Consider the following 13,108-nt stretch of genomic DNA (forward strand, 5'->3'; position numbering starts at 1 on the left):
TTTTGAAGCCATCAGTTCCAAAAACATTTATCTTGGTCTCATCACTCCAGAGTATAGAGTCCCAGTAGTCTTAATCTTTGTCAACATGGGCCCTGGGAAACTCTAGGCTTTAGGAGAGGTTTCCTCCGTGGACGGCATCCATGCATGCAATTCCTCTGCAGTGTACGCCGCATTGTGTCATGGGAAATAGTCACCCCAGTTTGGCTTTTTATTTCCTTAGATAACTGCAGTGAACTTAAATGTCGATTTTCTTTCACCTTTCAGAAGACGCTGCTGTCGAGCTGTTAGCATCCCTGGACGACCTTGACGTCTCTATGAGATGGTTGCAGTGACATCTTTTTTAAGTTTTTGTACCACTTTTGCTACAGTATTCTGACTGATAAGCAAAGCTTTGCTGATCTTCTTGTAGCCATCACCTTTGCTGTGCAAACTAAATATTTTCATTTTCAGGTCCTGTGATATTTCTCTTCCGTGTGGTGCCATTGCTAACAGCATGAAATGGGAAAGTATTTTCTTTAAGTAAAACCTACAGACGCTCCCCTACTTACGAACATTCGAGTTACGAACAACGGTACATACGAACATGTCTGCGCGCATGCGCGCATGTTAAAAAATGTTCGGAAAGAGATGCTGTAAGTTAGATTTTGTATTGCGCACCTTTTTCCGAGTACTGTAGTGCTTCTTTCCGCCGCTAATACCGACGCTTGGCGCTGTGAGAGCTCACCCAGCATTGGAGGCTCAGCAACGTGTCGAGGAGGAGGAAGAAGAAGAAACGCCTGTCGCTCATAGATAAAGCCATCACACTCTTCGAGCAGCAAGACCCAAATATTGAACGTTGCACAAAGGTTGCAAATCAATTGAATGATGCCATACAGTGCTACTGCATCATTGATGATGAAAAAAGAAGAAAACTGTGCAATCGTCGTTAGATCGCTTCTTTCGGCCAGTTTCTAGTGAATCCTCCAAGGGAGATACTCATCAACCCTCATCTTCTTCTCCTCGACCCTCAACTTCTTCCTACATTGAAGTTACGGAGGAGGAAGTAACTTTTGAAGCCCATTCCAGCGACGACGAAGAACCTCTCATGATATAAAATCCTCCTCTTCCTCCTCTCCTTAAGCATCGAGTACATCTTCCAAAAGTAAGTTAAACTTCATTTTATTTATCTTATTACGTACATGTACATACTGTGTGTGTCTCTCGCTCTCTCTCTCTAACATACGTAGTACAGTACTGTACGTATTCTCTTTAAACATAAATTATAATACAAAATATAGCACTGAAGCAACTTACGAACAAATTCACCTTACGAACGATCGCTCGGAACGTAACTTGTTCGTAAGTTGGGGAGCATCTGTATTTATAGTCAACAGTCTGCTTGACACCTGTGTAATGAATAATTAGACTCAGACGTTTGTAGTCTAAAATTTAGGCTTTTGGGCTTTGCTCCAGAGACTTTCAGTGGGGTGTACTCATTTTTGCATCACCCTAATTTGAATAAAACTGAAAATTCTGTTCTCTAATGTATATTATTAATCTTACTTTCATGTTATAAGCTAAACAGATCTTATACAATTTTAGTCTTGTCAATATTTTGAAAATGTTTTGGATTTGATTGACATATTGTTTAAAGTGTTATTTTTCGTAGGGGGTGTATTCATTTACACTGAGCACTGTAAGTAACTGATGAGAAAAAGAGGATGAGCGTGTGCAGTGGATAAAAAAAAAAGACGTCCTCATAACGTTATATGTCAAAATTCACTATGGCATTCTGCATGACACCCTTCAATACACCATTCCACATCATTTCAACCGTTACAAAAAGGTTGGCTGTGGTTCAGTTGGTAGAGCAAGCGACCAGTACATGGTAAGTCAGGGTTTGCACTGGTTCTAGTCTACATTCCTAATCATATAATTGTAATCGTTCAATTATATTTAATAGCCAGTAGTTGTTTCTTTACATGATAAGGTGCTATATAAATAAAGTTGACTTGACTTGACAAAGCTGATGTGTGAAAACCAGGAAGTCAGAAGTCCCGCCTCCTCCGTAGCATATATCCCATTAACATCACATTGTGGCACTTGAACAGCAACCATGTGATTAGTGCAATTATGTGAAAGACTGTCATGAGATAATCAAATATTACAAAAACATTAATTAAAAATGGTGGCAGCAGAGATACTCAAAGCGTTTGCCAAATAGATTGGCAACAGGTGAAGCCGAAGGAGGAGAATGTGCAGCATTAGACAAATGAGAAATAGACCAGTCTGTCTCAAGTTAAAGGTCTCTGCTCAACAAGAGACGGTGATATGTGTATATGCAACACAACAGCTTCCCCGACACATTCATCCACCCTCACACTGAAGCTGATTTGTTATTGCCGCCTCTCCAGGGTCACCGCTTGTGTTTGATTGGTCGCAGCACTATAATTTAGACCAAGTGGAATGTTGCTATGCCAACACTAGTCAAGGCCAGACTAATAGAGGAGGAAAACAGTGATGTATGAATAATATTGATTTTCTTTTCTGTGCGTGTGATATTTGCCCTCTTTAGCAAACTGATTAAGTTGATTGTGACAAAACATTGAAAACAGTTTGAAATAATTTCACACAAGTTAATGCATCTGTATGCAGGGGTGTGGGGGGAAGAGCCTCAGACTCTGCACATTGCTATGTGCCCATGGCTTCTAAGTAGAATGGATAATGCTTGCCTCTTTTATAGTAAATGCCAACACAAATAAAAACCTGGTTCAAATTGAAAGTGCACATTTGATAATCCACATAATAATCGTTATACTGTATTCCCTCATTTTAATCCGGCATTTGTCTTTCTATGATTTTCTGATCTGATCATTTACACTGTGGGAAGAAAAGGTGAGCTGATACAGAAATATGCAGTGTCAAATCAGGACCAGCTACAGCACAATTCTTTGCATCTTTGTATGCCTCTCTATCACTGCGAGAAAAATTTGCCTTGCTGAGAATACTGCTTCATCATAATTGCATCCCTTCACTGGCTCCCTGTACAGTTTAGAGCTCTTTTTTAGATATATTTTTTTAATTTGTTAACAAATGGTCTTGCCCCACCTTACCTTCTTAATTCTTCCAACCCAACGCGCCTACCTCACTTCAGCTGACTCCCGATCCTACTGCAGGTACGGAAGAGTAAGCGGATCGAGCCTTTTCCGTTTCCGGTCCGTCTCTTTGGAACGACCTCCTCAACGTTAGGCAAGCCCCCCTCTCTGTGTATTTTTAAAACTCACCTTATTTTGCATTAAAGTCTTGGTATTGTTTTAGGGTTTTATGGAATTTTCTGGTTTTATGTAATGAATTTGTTTTGACTCTCTTTGTTTATGTATGTCTGATTTGTACTTTATGTACAGCACTTTGTATGCAGGTTGTTTATTAAGTGCTTTATAAATAAAGTTGAGTTTACAATAATGGTCTGCAATCAGTCATTCACAACAAAAAGAGTATTACCTTACCTTAGCAGTTATTTTTCAAAGTAAGAAGTATAATGTGTAACTGTGCATGGTTTTGGAAACTCCACAGAGGAAGGCCATTGCCGAGACTAAGAGTTGAATCCAGAACCTCAGAACATCCACCTTCCTGCACCAATGTTGATCATTTTAATGTCACTTTTATTAACTTGAATGCCTGCCTCACACCAAGCTGCACATCAGTTACAGCCCACAATTCTGATTGTGGACATCCTATATCAATGACATGTCATGGTTTAACATGTCAATAATAATTTGAGCAACTGATAGATGTGCAGACACAAAAAAAAAAGGGGGGGATGTAATGTTTTACTTAGTTAACCATTGCTCCACTCGCCATAGAAAAGGTGTTGGGATAGTTTTGTTAAAAAAATAAAATAAATAAATAACATTTTTTTCCCCTCCATAACACAATGCCGAGATATCAGATCGGAATTGACCAATTCTTCGAAATGAGGTGACTCAGACTCGGGTCCAAAAAAGTGTGATCGGGACATCCCGGGCCTTCCGATGGTGCTGTTTGAAGTGGATGGAGATGGCCTTCCTCTCATCCACAATGATTTGTGGTGGGAGAAGGTGGAGGTTGAGGTGGTGGTAGGCGTTAGCTCTATTGTGTCACTTCTGTTGAACCTGGCGTGTCTGTTTTTTTTTGCTCTGCAAAATAGGCTGCATGGGCACTGTGTGAAGTCTTGCCCTTTATGATCATGAAAAATAAATGGGATCTGTAAACAGTGTATGGAATGATTGTCTATCTTTAATTTCACAAAGAATTGACTTTTTGATTTTCTGCTAAATTATATTTTCTGTTCACAGTATGGTTTTAGTATCACTATCTTTCACTTTGCTAGTTTGGCCTGAAAGGGAAATCCACAAAAATCTACTAAACAATACATGGTTCATTATTGCTTAACATTGGCATTGAATACATGTTTCATGTAATCATTATTCACATTTCCTATGTACAGTTGTATTCAGAATAAAAGTGAGTAAAGCTCAGTCTTTATATAGCTTTTCACACACACACGCATGCACACACACACACACACACACACACACACATACAAACACCCCTTTGTCCCTCACCTCTTCAATGCCTCACATTGAGTCTATGAGGAAAGTATGTGCGTAGTTGGTGGATCCACAGGTATTCACTCCTGCGTCGTCGTTGCGATGACTGTAATCCCAGAAAATCCATACAGTCCACTCCATGCTGTAGGAAGTGCTGCACCAAATGCGTCTCCGTCCGGTGACGTGTCCGGACATTGTAGACGTGCTGTGACCATCGCGTCTTCAATCAGTTGACCCGTCTCACCAACATATATAATTCCGCATTTCCTACACTGGATACTGTAGACACAATTGGAGCAGGCGGCATACACCTGTTTAGAAACCGTGAAGACCCTCCCCGTAAACCGGTTCTTAACCTACCTTCTTGGTTCACAGACACCGACAGTTTGTAAGTTTAGGGTGTTGACAGTCTTCTGTTTTGATTTAGTTAGAACTGTTTAGATTTAGTCATAATTGTTTTAATTTCCTCAGTAGAGCTGGGTGAGTGTTTAAATGATGTTTGGGGGAGCTTCCTCTATTCCCACATCAATGGGCCATTTGTCTTGGGTTATGTTGTCTATCAATTGTTTAAATTAGTGGCAAGAAACTAGCAAATCTCCTTTTTTAATTATCTTCTTGGCCACACAAGCTTACCCATTCATAAGTCACTTTCTTGTGCTTGTGGTACAAATCTATCCTATTCATCTGAAGATAAAAGCAACTTTACGTGGTGTAAACTAAGTGGGGAATAAATCAGGTTCATTATTAATCTGAGGGGGATGTCACCAGTGCCATCTGCGTCCACGCATGTAATGTATTAACTGGATCAATGTCTTTACATAAAACAAGTGTTTATTTATTCCTCCACTGTGCATCAGTGACAGTATTTCAACTCTCAAACAAGAGTAGTCAAGACCCAGAAAGCACGTTTTTCCCCATGTGGTGTTTTTCACAAATGTAGATGAGGTTAAAAAATTAGTGCAGGAAAAATAGGTGATGGGCAAGTTTGGTATCCAGAATAGGAACGCAGAAGAACAGATAGTGGTTGACTTAACAAAAAGAATGGAAATGGCTGTCGTGAATACTTTCTTCCAGAAGAGGCAAGAACATAGGGTGACGTACAAGACTGGAGGTAGTAGTACACAGGTAGATTACATCTTGTGTAGATAGTGTAATCTGAAGGAGATCAGCGACTGTAAAGTAGTGGTAGGCGAGAGTGTAGCCGGACAGCATAAGATGGTAGTATGTAGGATGACTCTGGTGGTGAGGAAGACAAAGACGGCAAAGGAAGAGCAGAGGACGAAATGGTGGAAGCTGAAAAAGGAAGAGTGTTGTATGACTTTCAGGAAGGAGTTGAGACGGGCTCTGGTGAAACTCACGCCAAAATCTCCTCAAACACCGGCTCGCTGTCTTCAACCGCCATCTAGGGGGTCTCCGGCCCTCCTCCAACCAGGCCAACACCTGAGCAATGTCTGTTGAAGTTCCTGGACATGGGACCCATTGTGGGACAGGGTGTAAATCAAGTTTTGGTCGGATTTAGCTTGGGGGCTCGGAAAGGAACCCACTACAGGGGCGGCAGAGGAGGACTCCAGATTGCATATAGAACTGAGGGCATCGGCCGGCCGCGTTTGGGTACCCGTGTGCACGGGACCGCCTGCTATATCATGGACATCCCCATTGACCAACTCGCCGCTGGGAACCGGCCTCTGTGATAGAGTATCGGCGTTAGTATGCTGAGCACATATTTTGTGCACAATTACCCAGTCGTAGGGGTCCAGTTCAAGGGCCCAACGGCTCCGACGCCCCGTTCTGTCATTGTCAATGGAGAGACGTCACCACCAATGGCCGATGATCTGTAACAATGGTGAAGGGGTGAAGGCCCAGGTAGTGTCTGAAATGACGAACTGCCCAAACTATCGCCCACAACTCCCTATCATATGTAGACCACCGGCGTTCAACTGCTGTGAGAGAGCGGCTAGCATACGCGACCACTCTCTACCGACCATCGGCGTCTTGCGCCAGCACTGCCCCGACCGCCACCTGTGAAGCATCGGTATGAAGAATGAAACTGTGGGAAAAGTCTGGATGCCTCATGATAGGTTCAGAACAAAGAGCATCCCGAAGGAAGTCAAAAGACACCTGGCATTCGGAGGGCCATAGAAATGGTGCATCCTTCCCTGTGAGCTGACAGAGGGGGACAAAGCGCTGGGCAAAACCCTTCACAAATTTCTTGTAATAAGAACAAAGACCCAGGAAGGCACGCACCTCAGTAGCAGACCGTGGCACACGCCAGACTTCACCTTGTCTGTGTTTTTGGGGTCTGGACGAAGCCCCTCAGCAGACACAACATGACCAAGGAAGACAACGTGGTCCCGGGCAAGGTGGCATTTCTTCGCATTCAGCCACAGTCCAGCAGCCCACACCCGGGAGAAGACCTCTTCAAGCGCTGACAGGTGTTCTTCGAATGACTTACTGAATATTAATACAGACGCTCCCCTACTTACGAACATTCGAGTTATGAACAACGGTACATACGAACATGTCTGCGCGCATGTCAAAAAATGTTCGGAAAGAGATGCTGTAAGTTAGACTTTGTATTGCGCACCTTTTTCCGAGTACTGTAGTGCTTCTTTCCGCCGCTAATACCGACGCTTGGCGCTGTGAGAGCTCACCCAGCATTGGAGGCTCAGCAACGTGTCGAGGAGGAGGAAGAAGAAGAAACGCCTGTCGCTCATAGATAAAGCCATCACACTCTTCGAGCAGCAAGACCCAAATATTGAACGTTGCACAAAGGTTGCAAATCAATTGAATGATGCCATACAGTGCTACCGCATCATTTATGATGAAAAAAGAAGAAAACTGTGCAATCGTAGTTAGATCGCTTCTTTCGGCCAGTTTCTAGTAAATCCTCCAAGGAAGATTCTCATCAACCCTCATCTTCTTCTCCGCGACCCTCAACTTCTTCCTACATTGAAGTTACGGAGGAGGAAGTAACTTTTGAAGCCCAGTCCAGCGACGACGAAGAACCTCTCATGATATAAAATCCTCCTCTTCCTCCTCCTCCATCAAATCCTTAAGCATCGAGTACATCTTCCAAAAGTAAGTTAAACTTCATTTTATTTATCTTATTACGTACATGTACATACTGTGTGTGTCTCTCGCTCTCTCTCTCTAACATACGTAGTAAAGTACTGTACGTATTCTCTTTAAACATAAATTATAATACAAAATATAGCACTGAAGCAACTTACGAACAAATTCACCTTACGAACGATCGCTCGGAACGTAACTCGTTTGTAAGTTGGGGAGCGTCTGTATGTCGTCAAGATAGACCATGCAGATATGCCATGGCAGCCCCTTTAACTCTTTGACTGCCAAAAACGTTAAATAACGTTTAGTAAAATCCTACGGAGGAGCGCCAAAGACGTTAAAGGACGTTCACCAAGTTATTTTTCATTTTTTGGGGGGAAACGGGTGGAGGAAAGCCTCGGCCAGCTGTGCTGAAAGTATCAAGCAGATCTAGTTAGTATAATGCCTATTTTTGGCCCCTAGATGGCAGCGATGACTCTCTTTGGACAAGATTGGGTAGGCGTCAGTAGAAGACGTGAGGCGGAGCTAGAGTGTTGAGGGGACAATGGCTGAGGAAGCCATAATGGCGACCGGTTGCAAGCATCTCACGCTTGAGCATTTTTATCAAAGACGAAAAGCATCGACCAATGCTAAGGAGCACATTGATGACGACGAAGAGTGCCCCGAGTCCAATGCATATTCATCGGAGGAGTGGGTACAGTCTGATCACGGAGAAGACACTGGTTATGGACTACGATGCCACCATGAATGGAGCGGATAAGCTGGATCAACCAACCGGTATAGGAACTGAAGGACATGAGGAAGCCAGACGTAACACCACCGTAACGTCACTGTATCATGATCCTGAGAGTAGACTTGATGGCAACATGGCCAAACACACACTGCAGTATATACTTGCTATTCCCCGGAAAAAAAAGCCAGCAAAAAAGTGTAACGTCTGCAATCGCAGTGAAACTAATCTTTTGTGCAAATCCTGCTGCGTCCCCTTGCACGCAGGGGAGTGTTACAAAAAGAAAAACTGTATTTGAAACATCCACACAATTGTAAATAGTACCACGGTTGCACACATTTGTAAATAGTTTGCCAAATTGTTTTGTCAAATTGTTACGCTGTTGAATGTAAATAAACTTATTTTGCTATCAAAAAACCCTTTTTCATTGTTGGTGGTAGTGTTTTACAGAAGTAAAGCACTGTTTAGGTGTTTGTGGCATCATTCATGGGAAAAAAAAGGTGTCAAATTCACTAGCGTGCATGAAATAATATCGTTTCACAAAAAGCTTGATTTCTCCGTATTTTGTTTCAAAACAGAGCATTTGGGTGAAACTAACCATTTTCTATTGTTGATTACTGAAAAACGGATTAAGGTAGAAACAAACTTTTTTCTGATGAAAGATGAGAGTCCAATCTTTCATTTGGTAGTATGTGCGTTTCCATAGTCAAAACACAAAATTTTCTGTGGACCTTGAAAGATCAGTCAAAATGCTTAAATCGGCTGGCACCCACAGCATCCCTTTTCTGAAAACGTCTGGCAGTCAAAGAGTTAACACCAACTCCATGACCCGCTTGAATGTCGCTGGTGCATTGGTAAGTCCCATGGGCATAGATCCTGAACTGGTTCAGGCCCTGACCAGTGGTGAAGGCAGTTTTTTCACGGTCCTCCTGGGCCACCTCTATCTGCCAGTAACCATCGGAAAAATCCAGGGTACTGAACCAGAGGGCTCCAGCCAAGGCATCCTGTGTATAATAAACCCGGGGCAACAGATGAGAGTCTTTAACAGTCACTGCATGAAGACCCCTATAATCCACGCAAAATCGCCATGTGTTGTTCTTTTTCTTAACAAGAACTATAGGAGATGACCATGGGCTACAGCTCTCCTCAATGACACCCTGTTCCAATAAACACTGCACCTGTCTATTGATTTCTATACGCTTGTCTGGGGAGGTACGATACGCCCGTTGTTTCATAGGGGGGTGGCCCCCAGTGTTAATATGGTGTTTGATCAAATTAGGGTTGCTCACACCTTCCCCAGCAGGACCTGCAGCTGTCGCCTCTGATCATCTGACAACAGCACATCAGCTACATCTGGCAAGGGGGCATTCCCTACTTCAGAACCAAAGCACTCTGCAGGGGTAAGTATGTCACATTCGTTAACATGGTGGAAGACCCCTAGATGAGAGCCAGAGTGTAATTTCAGCTCTTGGTCAGTTGGCTTAAGTAGCCGCGCCACAGTGGACCCATTATTCACAGGCACTACTGAGCATGCCACCAATAGTCCCATACTCTCACGTACCTCGGGTTCTACATAACCTGGATAGGTGCCAAGGGGTGGTCCAACAATGCGGGGAGGTTCGACCTGAACTGGAATAATCATCTCACTGAAAGGAGGACGTCAACATGCATGGAAACATTACAATATGTTGTAATAAAGTCCATTTCCTGGAGGAGAAGAATGTTGACATCCCCGATAATGAGTAATTTGCGACCCACATCCATTACAACATTAGTCTGTCGCATCAAATCAAAACCCAGCAAAATGACTTGTGTAGCCCCCCGCACAACATGCACAATTTGTTCATAGGATTTGCCCCCCAGCAACATAGGAAGTGTCACAGTTTTCCTGGCCGAGTCCATAGGGTGAGGGAGAACGCCGGGAGGGAGACAAAAACCTCACTCCACGTCTCGCCTGCCGGTCTTCCGGTTAGGGCTGCCCCCTCGGGCTCTCGCTGCACTGTCGGGGTGGTGAGTAGGTCGTAGCAGTGAACTCGCGGGTCTCCCGCTCCTCTGGAACTCCTGGGAGATGGACCTGCAGCCAACTCCGCCACACTCGCAGTGACAAGAACGATGTCGTCCACTATGCTCCAACGGACTCAGCTGACGAGCCTCAGGAAAAGAGGAGCGACGTCCACCGCACTCATCCTCTCGGGCACGGGCTCTTAAATCTCTCACCGCCATCTGCTTTCCATCCTCGAAGTAAGTCGCTCCAAGGCATGGACAAGCTTTTCCGTTGAATTTGCATTGCAGTCCACAACACTCTGAACAGATGAATCAAGGGACGCCACGACTGTAGGTTGTGGGATGGAATAGAGCGACGGAGCTGTGCATACTCTCAGAGTTTGTCTTGCCCGTTCACAACGTCCCGCAATGATCAAAGCCCCACATCCATGGCCCCTTGCTCATGGCACTTAGCCTGAAGGGCATGGTCAAGACCAGCAAGAAAACGCCTGAAAGTTTCGCCATTTCTGACAGCCCGGTCATAATCCGGAAACGCTTCAGCCACGAGTCTGGAAACATCAGCTGCATACACATCCAGAATCTCATTTGGCTGGCGGGGCCGTGCATTGATACGTCTGAAAATGTAGGAGGAACTGCTTCTGTCCAGAAGCCTTTCAACTTCTCCTTAACTCGCTCATAGCCACACTAGACCTCCAGCGCCAAACTGTCCCACAGCATAAAAGCCGCGCCATCCAACCTTGTAGGGAGGAGACTCACCAATGTAGCGGCATAATTCCCGCTCCTGGCGTGCGCACGGACGGCAGCCTCAAACTGCTTCACCCAGGTAGCAAACGGCTTCTCGCCGTCCCCGCGAAACGGCGCCGGGAGCTCAACTCTCACCCCAGTCACGCCACCAGTCCACGGGGTAGCACTCGCGTAAAAATCTTCCTCCATGTCCGCGTCGACACTTCAGCGCTTCACTCCTCCCAACATGCCGCTCCAAAGCAATACCACTAACTGGCTAGCCGAGTAGAAAGTTCGGTAGATTTCCGGAGAGAAAAGGTTCCACCAAAAAATTGATTGCAGGAAACACACACGATCCCACCGCTGTCACCAATGTAGCGTGTCGCTGTGTTGCGTTTCAGAATATTCTCCGTGAGGAAAAATACTCAAGAACATGTACTGTCTTTGGGGAGCAACTGTTGACTGCCCCGTTTATTCACACACTTCCCTCCAAAACTCTTCTCCTTCCCCCGTCGCCCCGCTCTCACGTCATCATCCCGCGACCTTCCATTTAACGCTTACACCTCTATAAAGTAGCAAATGTGTGAGTTTTTTCTTTAAATATTGCCCCCGCCCTCTCTAAAAACATTTATACGTGGCCCTAATACTCTGTTGTAGAATTATTTGACTCACAGTAGGCTGCATCTTACACAAGATGTTGGAAGAGCGAACATGGGTCAGACAAAACTGCCCTTTGCTCAGGTGTCATATACGATATACATTCGATATACACTGTGCAGGATTGTGTGGCTGACTGATATGGGGCAGACGACACAGGTGGTGGTCCCAGCTACGTTGGTCCCCAAGGTTCTGTCTCAGCTGCATGGCACACCGCCGATGGCTCACCTGGCATATGAGCAGGCTGTGTCACGTGCCAGGAGTGTGTGTTATTAGCCCATCAGTGCTATGCATGCCAGAGGAGGAAATCCCAATTTCGCAATATCGGGCTCCCATGAAGACGCCGCAGATGGAGAGGCCTTTCCAGCGTGTCGCCACCGACATACTGGAGTTGCCACTCACCTCCAAAGGCAACCGTTATGTTTTAGTTTGTCAAATTGTATGCCATCCCTGATCAGAAGGCCACCACGGTTGCTGAATGTCTCTTCCAGAACTATATCTTAGAACATGGGGTGATGGAGACCCTGCACATTGATATGGGAAGACAATTTGAGTCTGATGTGGTGAAATATTTGTGCCAACTGCTGGGCGTGAAGAAAACACACACCACTCCCTATAACCTAAAATCTGATGGGATGGTTAAAAGGTTCAATAGGACGCTGATTGATCAATTGGGCAAAACCCTTCTGTCTTGTGAGGGGGAAAGGGACTCTTTCCTGCTGCAAGTTACCTTTGCCTACAATACTAGTGTACACTCCAGTACTGGATTTACACCTTATTTCCTCACTCATGGCAGGGAGGCCCGGACGCCGGTTTGAGGTGCTCTTGAGACCAATGTTTCAGGGCAACCCTGAGGGTGGGCCCCCAGGGGACTTTGCTAGTTCTCTTCTCAGGCGTCTGGGGTCGGCTTTCGGCCAGGCGAAGGACAACAACATTGCGGCGAGCAAGAAGCAAAAGGCCCTCTATGATGCTAAGTTGAGGCATGACCCTTATGAGGTCGTAGACCTTGTATGGCTGAATGACCCCACTGAGAGCCGCCGTAAATTGGCCCCACATTGGAAAGGGCCTTACGTAATTGAGATACAACAACTTTGAATATAATAACAAATCAGGTAAATTTCTTGCAAACCAACTTCAACGCAATCGGGAAAAATCTCTTATAACGGCTATTAAAGGGACAACTGGTGAATGCACACAATCACCAGAAGAAATTAATCACATTTTTTATAACTATTATCGCAACCTATACTCAGAAACTAACAAGCCTAACCCTGAGCATATTGAGGCATTCCACAGTAGCTTAAATATACCTCAGTTAACTACTGAATATAAAGATATGTTAGATGCGCCACTTACA

The sequence above is a fragment of the Vanacampus margaritifer genome, chromosome 1, assembly GCF_051991255.1.
Source record: "Vanacampus margaritifer isolate UIUO_Vmar chromosome 1, RoL_Vmar_1.0, whole genome shotgun sequence".
Lineage (NCBI taxonomy): Eukaryota > Metazoa > Chordata > Actinopteri > Syngnathiformes > Syngnathidae > Vanacampus > Vanacampus margaritifer.